The following is a 9,784-nucleotide window of genomic DNA, read 5'->3' as shown; positions in this document are numbered from 1 at the left end:
CCTCTAATTGACATATAGAAAAAGCTATGGTAAAACTTAGAATATTGTAACTATGAGCTTCTGTGTGTGATCAATTACTGGTGGCGTTAAAGCAAAACAAAAATAAATATTGCCATTCTTTAGCTGGCATTTGGAAAGAGAAATCAAGGCCGTTCCTTAGAATGGAGAACCATCGTCCTCTAGAAAGTCTTCTGTGTGGTGATTATACTTCTCAGGGCAAAATCTTTCCTTACTAGATCTACAGTAACTCTTACCTTATTATTTGATAATATCACCAATTTTGCATATTTCCCTTTTAAGAGAGAAAGTATAACTTTAGGGAGAAAAGGAACTATAAAATAAATATATCTTTGATCTGTAATTAGTAGGATATCCTTCACAGTAATTCAGAACAAGGAATACAGCTATAGGCAGTCTATTTCATATGCATATAAGATGTTAATGAACGCTTCAAAATTTGGTGACTTTCTCTACTAAAATGATTACAAAATGGATATTATTTGCAAAACATTTCAATATCGTGTCAGAAAATATTTTCAACATTAAACAAAATTATAAATGATTTGACTGGAAAAATTTACAGTGCAAAATGTTTCCATAACTTTGAATAGAAAGGTAATATTACAAATGTTGCTCATATATTACGTAAGAATCATCGATGAACACAGCCTTTTGAAACTCTAGAAGTAAATAGAGGACAATACCTTTGACATATTTTTTTACCACTTTTAAAAGATTTTTAAGTTTCAGTTTTGAAATTATTTCAAAGTTACGGAAGATTTATGGGAATAATGCAAATGATTCCTATATACGCTTCATGAAAATTCATTAATTCATCAGTTGCTAATATTTTCAGTTGTTAACATTTTGGGAGAATGAGGGGGAAAGAAGGGGGAGAGAGAGAGAGAAAGAGTGAGAGAGAGGGAGAGAGAGAAGGAGAGAGAGAGAGAACAGTCGTGTGCTGAGTAATGACATTTCGGTCAAGGACAGACTGCATATACAGTGGTGGTCCCATAAGATGATAATGGAGCTGAAAAATTCCTATCGCCTAGTGACATCCTAGCTGTCAAAGGTCATAGGGCAGAAGCGTTACTCAGTGTTTGTGGTGATGCTGGTGTAAACCAATCTACTGTGCTACCAGTTGTATAAAAGTAAGCACATACAATTATACACAATACATACTACTTGATAATGATAATAAATGACTATGTTACTGGTTTATGTATTTACTATATTATGCTTTTTATTGTTATTTTAGAGTGTGCTCTTCTTACTTATAAAAACGAGTTTGCTATAAAACAGTATGTCATGTTATCCCAGCAGCAGCCTCATACATCTTGTGTTTAACCCATCTCTTGATTGTGTTATTTTCTCTTGTGCTTGATTTAATCTCATGTTGTTTTATAAATTTAGTGCAGCCTAAGTGTACAGTGTTTATAAAGTTTACAGTAGTGTACAGTAATGTCCTAGGTGTTCATGTTTGCTAACCTCTCACTCACAGCAATTTCCAGTCCTGCAGGCTCCATTCATGTAAGTGCCCTGTAGAGATGTGACATTTTTTTATCTTTTACACTGAATTTCACTCTACCTTTTCTATGATTAAATATGTTTAGATACACAAACACTTACTCTTGTGTTACAATTGCTACAATATTCAGTGTAGTAATATATTACATGTTTGTAGCCCAGGAGCAGTAGGTTATATCATATAGGCTAGGTATGTAGTAAGTTGTATCATCTAGGTTTGTGTAAGTGCACTCTATGATGATCACACAACAATGAAATCACCTAACAGTGCATTTCTCAGAACCTATCCACTTTGTTTAATGATGTGTAACTATATATTATGAGTCCATAAGAAACTGAAATAGATTACTGAAAAAAGGAAACCTGTACTAAAGTGGTTAATCTCATTCAGAGAAAAATATCTGTTATGTTATGAGCACACAACACACACACACACACACACACACACACACATCAAATATCTAAAGTGTAGCCGGCAAATGGAATAAGAAAGGATACAATAAGAAACTCAAAACACCAACAAAACAGTGATATTATAGAAATGAGTGAGCAAATGATGCTGAATAACAGGAGGCAATATATAGTTAATCCTATTAAATTCTGAAATTGAATTTCAGCAGTAAATGTTGACTGTTTTGTTATCAGTGTAGTATGACCTCTAGGCCACATGTTAGAATCTTTCTCTGAAGTTTGAGACAGATGGCATCCATTCTGCCCTGCTACGTGTCTGAATCAGTGTCACAGTCTGCAGATAAAATGTAGCAGCTCCACATTTTCAACATACCATGAAAAAATCTGACCTGTCACTTTTTGGTAAAATCTTGCTTAATCACATAAAACTTAAAATTTTAAGTGACAAGTCAGGAGAATATTCTTGACACAGTATTATAAAATGGCTAAGGTCAGTGTAATTTTGATGATCTTAAAAATATGATTTGAGATTAACCTTGGAGATGTTCTTACATTTGTTTCATACTGCTGAATTTATACAATAAATATATTTTCTTAAAAACTGCAGATTCAGATTGTTATGAAGAGTAAAGGTTAGTTAAGATTTGGGAAAAAGCCTACATGAGACTATTTTTAAAAGAAATGCAGTCCTGATACATTTTGCTATGTATAAGTTAGGCGAGTAGCCAGTAAGGTATTTCCAGTAAATATCAGGGCTTCCATAATGAGTAGATTTAAATCAACTATTTAAATCATAGTGTTATTTTATTCATAAATATAAAAATAGTAGTATAATTATATAAGTGTTTTAAAATTGCAATTAAAATTTTTCTCTGCTTCTCAACTCTTGCTGATTACACAGTTTAATATACAATGGCAACTTCCTAAGCAAACCGTTTTGTTTTCCAAGTAGGAATGATATTAACAAAGGGGCAGAAAGAAGAGAGAATACTGTGTCCAATGCAATCTTACATATACACATTAGGTGCTTAATAAATGTTTGCTTGTTGATCTATGTGTAGAAAAGTACACGATTAATAAACTCAGTAAATTACCCAAGAGTAAAGACATCCTAGTAGCCATAATTCAGGTCAAGAAATGTTATTAGCAGCTTAGAGCCCCGTGCAGTTACTGCCCCCTCTTTTCTCCATAGGGAAACACTATTTTAATTTTTAACACTATAGTTTATTCAGTTTTATAGCCATAAAACGCACACATGGGAGTTTATAGCCATGTCCCTCACACATGGGAGACAAAATGTTTATTCTAAAACCATAATTTAGATTTGCCTCTTTTTGAACTTTATATAAATGCTATTGTATAGTATGTATGTTTGTGAGATATTCATCCATGTTGAGGCATATAGTTGTTGTTGATTCCATATATATATATATATACATACATATATATATATATATATATATATATATATATATATATATATATACACACACACACATACATACACACATATGAAATATATATGGAATAATATATACTTTTTAAAGAACAGTTTTAGATTCACAGTAAATTGGGTGGAGGGTACAGAAATTCCCATATATCTCCTGCCCCCACACATGCATAGCTTTCCCTATTATTGACATTTTCTACCAGCGTGTACATTTGTTACAATTGCTGAACAACACTGACACATCATCACTCTAGTCCACAGTTTACATTGGGGTTCATTCTTGGTTTTGTGCATTTTATGGGTTTGGACAAATGTATGCATCATTGCAGTGCCACAGAGTGTATTTTCACTGCCTTAAAATTTTTTCTATGCTCCATCTAGTCACACTCCTGCTCTAATCCCTGGAAACCACTGATCTTTTGACTGTCTCTACACGTTTTCCAGAATGTCATACATAAGATTGGAATCACACAATCACAAAAGACTACAGTCTTTTCAGATTGGCTTCTTTCACTTATCAATATACATTTAAGGTTCTTCCATCTCTTCCATGACTTGGTAGCTCATTTCTTTTTAAAGTTGAATAATATTCCATTGTCCAGATGTACCACAGTTTATCCATTCACCTACTGAAAGACATCTTGATTGCTTCCATTTTTTGGTAATTATAAATAAATTTACTACAAACATCTATGTGCAGAAAATGATGTTTTAAAGATAAAAGTATACTTTATCTCATCTAATTATTCCTAATAATGAATCAAGTTCATGATTAATGAGTATGGATATAATACAGAGGAAAGAGGAATCATTGGGGTTAGAGGGTCACATAGTGACATCATATCGTTTTAATTTTCAGTGATCCTTGTACTAAGTAGTTATTAGTCATATGAACTAATATGATGAGCCAAAGATCAAGATATTTATTGACTGGTGTAAAATACTTTTCAAAGATATGACTCATTGCTTTACCTCAAGGGTCTAAGAGGACATTCAAATTAGGCATTTATTTACAAAACCTACTATTGTGGTACTAAATTTCATGAGAACTGTAAAAAAAGTGTTTTGTAGCCTAGGGTATAGTAGGAGGATATCATTTCATTTGAGAACAATGGCTACCAGAGGTGTTAACTCCTTTTATATTAGGCTGCAGATGCCTTATCTAATAATAATATATACAACAGCATTTTTGTTAAGTGCCAACTAATCTTTTGTTGTAGCAAGTAGAAAGAAAATGAATTTTTAAGTTCCATGAATTCCCCTGTGATATGCTTTTGCAAACTTAAATAAATCACGTTCCTGTAGTTATGCAAATGGTGTTACTTTCTTCTGCTCTTCTTTCTAAATCTAAGGTTACTAAAATTATGTAGGGCCAGACCATAGAGAATTCAATCTGATAGCATATGCTGGTGGAGCCAGGAATTATTAAACCAGACAGTGTGTTGAAAGACAAAAGTAGTGTGTGTTGAGACACAAAAGTAGCTTAATTATTTAGTTATGTTGTTTCAACCTTCACAACTGACTTCTCAGCACTAATGCGTTCAAGAGGCCATGCCAAAGAATAGAATTGTCTTTTTTTGCTTATTGTGGTTTAAATGGGATCTTGCTTTAAAACAGAGATATGGATGAGATAACCAAAATGAATTAATTAAAATAGCTGACATTCTGTCCTTGGCCTAGACCAGTCATTCTCAAACTTGGCTGCATATGAAATTCACCCGAGGAGCTTTAACTATTGAAGCTGAGTTCCAAGCCCAGACATACTGATTTTATTGGTCAAGTGTGGCCTCAGCTACCTAATTCTAACGTGCAGCCAGGGTTGAGAACCACTGACTTGGTCAGGTAGTATAATAGAAAGGAACATGGATTTTAGAGAGTCAGAATAGATCCAATTAAAATCTCTGACATAAGTACGATTTATGAAGTTTAATAAAACCTAATGAGCCTATGAAACAAAGCTGTTGAGAAAATACAATAAAATTATTCATGTGAAAACTGGTGTCACAGTATTTGGCATATAATAGACATTAATAAATATTATTTTTTTATTCTTTCCTTCTGCACCCTGGCTCTTTAAAGGATAGGGGACCAAATATAATAGCCACTGTTTACTGACTATGTGGTGTTTCTATTGTCTTTAGATTCTAGTTCTGGGTGGAAGAACATTGCTACATAATATGGGGATAAAAAGTTAATGAACATATTATTCTTCTAGTTCCTCTACCCCAATATCTGATTTTCTGCTTCCTGTTTTTCCTTCGGGTCTCCCTTTGAAAGCTATGTCCTCTGGGAAGGCTTTCCTAACTGCTACCCATGCCAACCTAGGTTGGATTCCACTGCATACCAACCTCCATGGTGTTGGTAATGAACTTGCAGAATTTACAGCTGTGCATCCCAGGGCACACAGTGTACACTTAATAATTTTAACTGGATGAAATGATGCAGGAATTTAAAATAAAATAATATTACAACAGCTAGTACAAGGCAGCATTTATCTGAGCATCCAATGGATGTTTATAATATTAACATAATTTTCAAGAATATGCAAAGTGCTTTTACATGAGTAATTTTGTCTAATCCTTTAATTTACTATTTTTACCCCATTTATTTTCTCAGAGCAGTATCTTGGTTCTCTTTGAATTCACATTCTAGCCAAGGTAGATAGGAAAAAAAATGAGTCAACAACATGGTAGTATTTCAGTAGCAGTAAATGTCCCAAAGTAAATGATGTGAGAGAAAGGGGGATGTGTGTTAGGGCTGCTGCTTAAGGAGGACTTCTCTGAGAAACAAACATCAGAGCTGAGACTACAGTGAGCTAGCCAGGTAAAATCTGCAGGTGGAAACTTACAGGTCAATGCAACTGAAAGCGCAGATTTCCCAAGGTGAGTCTGAATTGCTGTATTCTGCAAACAGTGAAAAGCTCATCTAACCACACAGAGAGCAAGGAGAGAGGGGGAAATCAAAGCAGAGGCTAGTCGGTGTCTCGTCCCTGTAGAGCCTTATAGGCCATGGCGAGACGTTTAGTTTTTATTCTAAATATGATGGGAAATGACTGGCATGGTAAAGATTTTACAGCTTGGAAAGTTTTTATTCAACACTATCAGATTTATATTTAAAAGCAAAACTTGACTGACATGTGGAAAATGGATTTTAGAGTGGGTGTGGTAAGGAATGGGGACTATATGAACACTAGAGTGGACGCATCGCAGTTGTCCGTGGAAGAGTTGATGGCAGATCACCCTACGGGGCAGCAGTTAAGATGCAAAAGTGGATGGAAAGAATACATTTCGGAGTTACAGCAGGCAGTACTTGCTGCTGGGTTGGGCTTGCATGAGGTGGTGTTAGCTGTATGACAAGCCAGCTTTTTGGCTTTATGAAACTAAGAACGTTTTTTGAGAAAATCTGATAACAGCATATGAGGGGGATTGATCTACAAGTGTTCACATAATGGAGCGGGGTGGGGGGTGGAGTAGGGGGGAGCCTGAAATAAAGGAGACTGTAAATACCATTGAAGCAGGATTATTCATCCATTAATTTATTCGCTTGTTCAGTTAACACACATTCATTGAGCATATGCTGTGTGCTGAAAACCAAGGGTTCTGTTCTTATCTAAACATAGAATCAAATATGATTGGGGAAAGCTGTAGCTTGATATACATGCCCAAAGAGAGGTTAACATACAAATCTCTTAAATCACCAAAGAAAATGTCTGGAAAAGCAGCTTGCTTTTATTATTTTGATTCTGCGACATTGTAATTCATAGTTCTCAGGTGTGTTTGTACACATAAAACTTATCTCCAAGAGATAGATTTTAAATACCTTTAATACTGTGTTGCAAATTAATTGTATATTTTATATACTCACAAAGGTGTGTTTTGAAGGCCACCCCACTGATGAATATTTAAAAGAGCCAGGTAATATATTTTGAATCAAACTATTATTTTATAATATTAGTATACTGCATTCCATGCACTTTAAATATAGATATATTTTACACATGGACAAATGAGTTGTTATAAAACTAAAAGATACCACTTACTAAGTCCTTTTGAACTTATATATGGGAAAAACTATTAAACTAAAATGCAAGTCTTTTCCTTATTTTAGATTACATGATATCTGATAAGGATTTTTGTGAGATGAAACTTGTAAAAATAATGTATGAATTCCCACCTAACTATATTTGACACGATAATCCTTGACAAAGACAAAACAAACAGACAAACAAAGACACAAACAAAAAAACATATACGGAACATAATAAAAGAAATAATGAGTGTAGTCTAGGAATTTGAAAACAAGGTGAAAATACCTGATTCTTCAGCCTGAACAAAAGAATAGTGAGTAGACATTGAAGAAAGTTTTACAAAATTGCAATTTAAAAAAAAGGCACACCTGGGAGATGAGCGTGAAAGCTCCTGCCAGCTACAGCGCTCTTGGCTTGCTATGGTGACCAGAACATTGAGAGGTTGACTCCTCTTTCCCACTTCTAACCAAAATGTTTTAATTCCAAGATTGGGAAACTCTTCCTCTGAACATCTACTTAATTTTACGTAAAGATCAATGCAAAAAAAAAGGGGGGGGGCTTGAAAACTAGTTAGGTATCACATTTTCAGAATTTTTAGAAAGTGAGTTTTACCTATATACAAATGTAATTCTCATCTAGAATAGAATCACATGTTAGGAGAAAGAAAACTTTAAATATTCCTGATAAAGCCACGTAGTCGTACTTCCGTTGTGGAGATATTTGCCAGTCAACTCCTAATGTTGACTATTTCACTATGAAATTTACTCAGAGCCTCTGTAGTTAGTTTTTAATGTTATTCTAAAGAGGAAAATGTAACTCTGGGTTTTAGTTACTCACCTGAGATAGGTAAATTTTTCAGACATGAAAGCTATCTGATAAATTCATTATACAGACATGAACAGAGTTGTAGCTACAATATGGGCTTAAGAGTTTGCTCTCAAAAGATTCCCTTCCCACAGTGTTTTTGAAACCTTAACTGTGTTTTCAAAGTAATATTTGTTTTAGGTAATATGCTGATAATACCACATTTCTTCACGAGAACTTTAGAAACTTTTTAAAAACACAAAAAATGTGCTTATGGTTCTTGTCTGTGAATAATTTAACTTATTAATACCTAAAGTAAATTACTGACTAAAACTTCAGATGATTGCATTAAAACAAGTATAACTGCATTGTTTCTAATAAAAAATTCTTTATCAAGGATCATATTCATTAATGAGCAGTGTTACAAAAGGGGAAAGAAAAGAGCATTTAATCAAGATGTAGCCTGTCCCTACGGCTCATTTAACAAGCAATTACTCCTGTTTCACTGAAAACCAGCAGGCTGTGCCTAAAGTCAATTTCCAGGTGAGACAAAGCAAATGCCACTGATGTCTTGCTTTAAAAACAGACAAAGTTAACTAATCAAGATCAGCACAACTCATGAGTACAAGATGTATACATTTTTAAATTAATTAAATTACTTTTAAATAAACTTGAAGAAAGATCTTGAAGTCATGCCCAGTAATCAATTAACAAAGCTTAATTTAGTCTCACCTCTTTAACAACAAAGGATATAAGAATGGAAAAGTGTATTTTTTACAGGATTGTTAAGGTTTTTCAGTTACTCATCTGAGAACTTGGAGTGTCTTCTCCATATGGAATATCATAATGCATTAAATTGTCCATTTGACAAAACTTCATGTACAAATAAATCGATAGACAACATTCTAATTTCTTCTGACCGTATCCCCTCTGATTTTACAAAACAATAATAAATGATTGAATAAAATTTGTAGCTCAGAGATATTAATAGATATTAACAGAGCCTTTGAAATAGATAAGGAGAACATCTTTTGAAAAACAATTAAATAAATGAACCCACAGCTGAACAGTTGAATAGAAGTCAAATATTCTTGGACTTTCATGCCATCTAATTTTTATTCTTCAGCTTTATTGGTTAGTAAAGATTAGTCAGTATATTTCCTGATTTAGCCTATCTTTCTACAGCTATTATATATGGCTTTATGATGCTGAAGGTTGGCAATTTAATGACATAAACAAAAGCACAGAGTTAATAACATCAAACTCACCCTGAAGGAATCAGAAGGCTTTATAAATGAGGTGATAGTTAAACTAGATCTTAAAAAGTTAACTTTTACATTAAAAACATACATATATATAATGGGTGAGAAACACAAAATCTTGTTATTCTAAGCTCTTAAATTCTATCAATTTCAGGAAAGTTAAAACTGTTTTTAATAAGTCTATCTTATTAATTTTGCAGTTAAGCAAATCAAATATGTAGCAATGAAACTTTTTAGAGTGAATATTTTTGTGAGTGATATTAATCATATTATGAAATGCTTCTTATTTTTAATTTTTATTCC

The sequence above is a fragment of the Hipposideros armiger genome, unplaced genomic scaffold (assembly GCF_001890085.2).
Source record: "Hipposideros armiger isolate ML-2016 unplaced genomic scaffold, ASM189008v1 scaffold_608, whole genome shotgun sequence".
Lineage (NCBI taxonomy): Eukaryota > Metazoa > Chordata > Mammalia > Chiroptera > Hipposideridae > Hipposideros > Hipposideros armiger.
Note: the sequence above shows the minus strand (reverse complement) of the source record.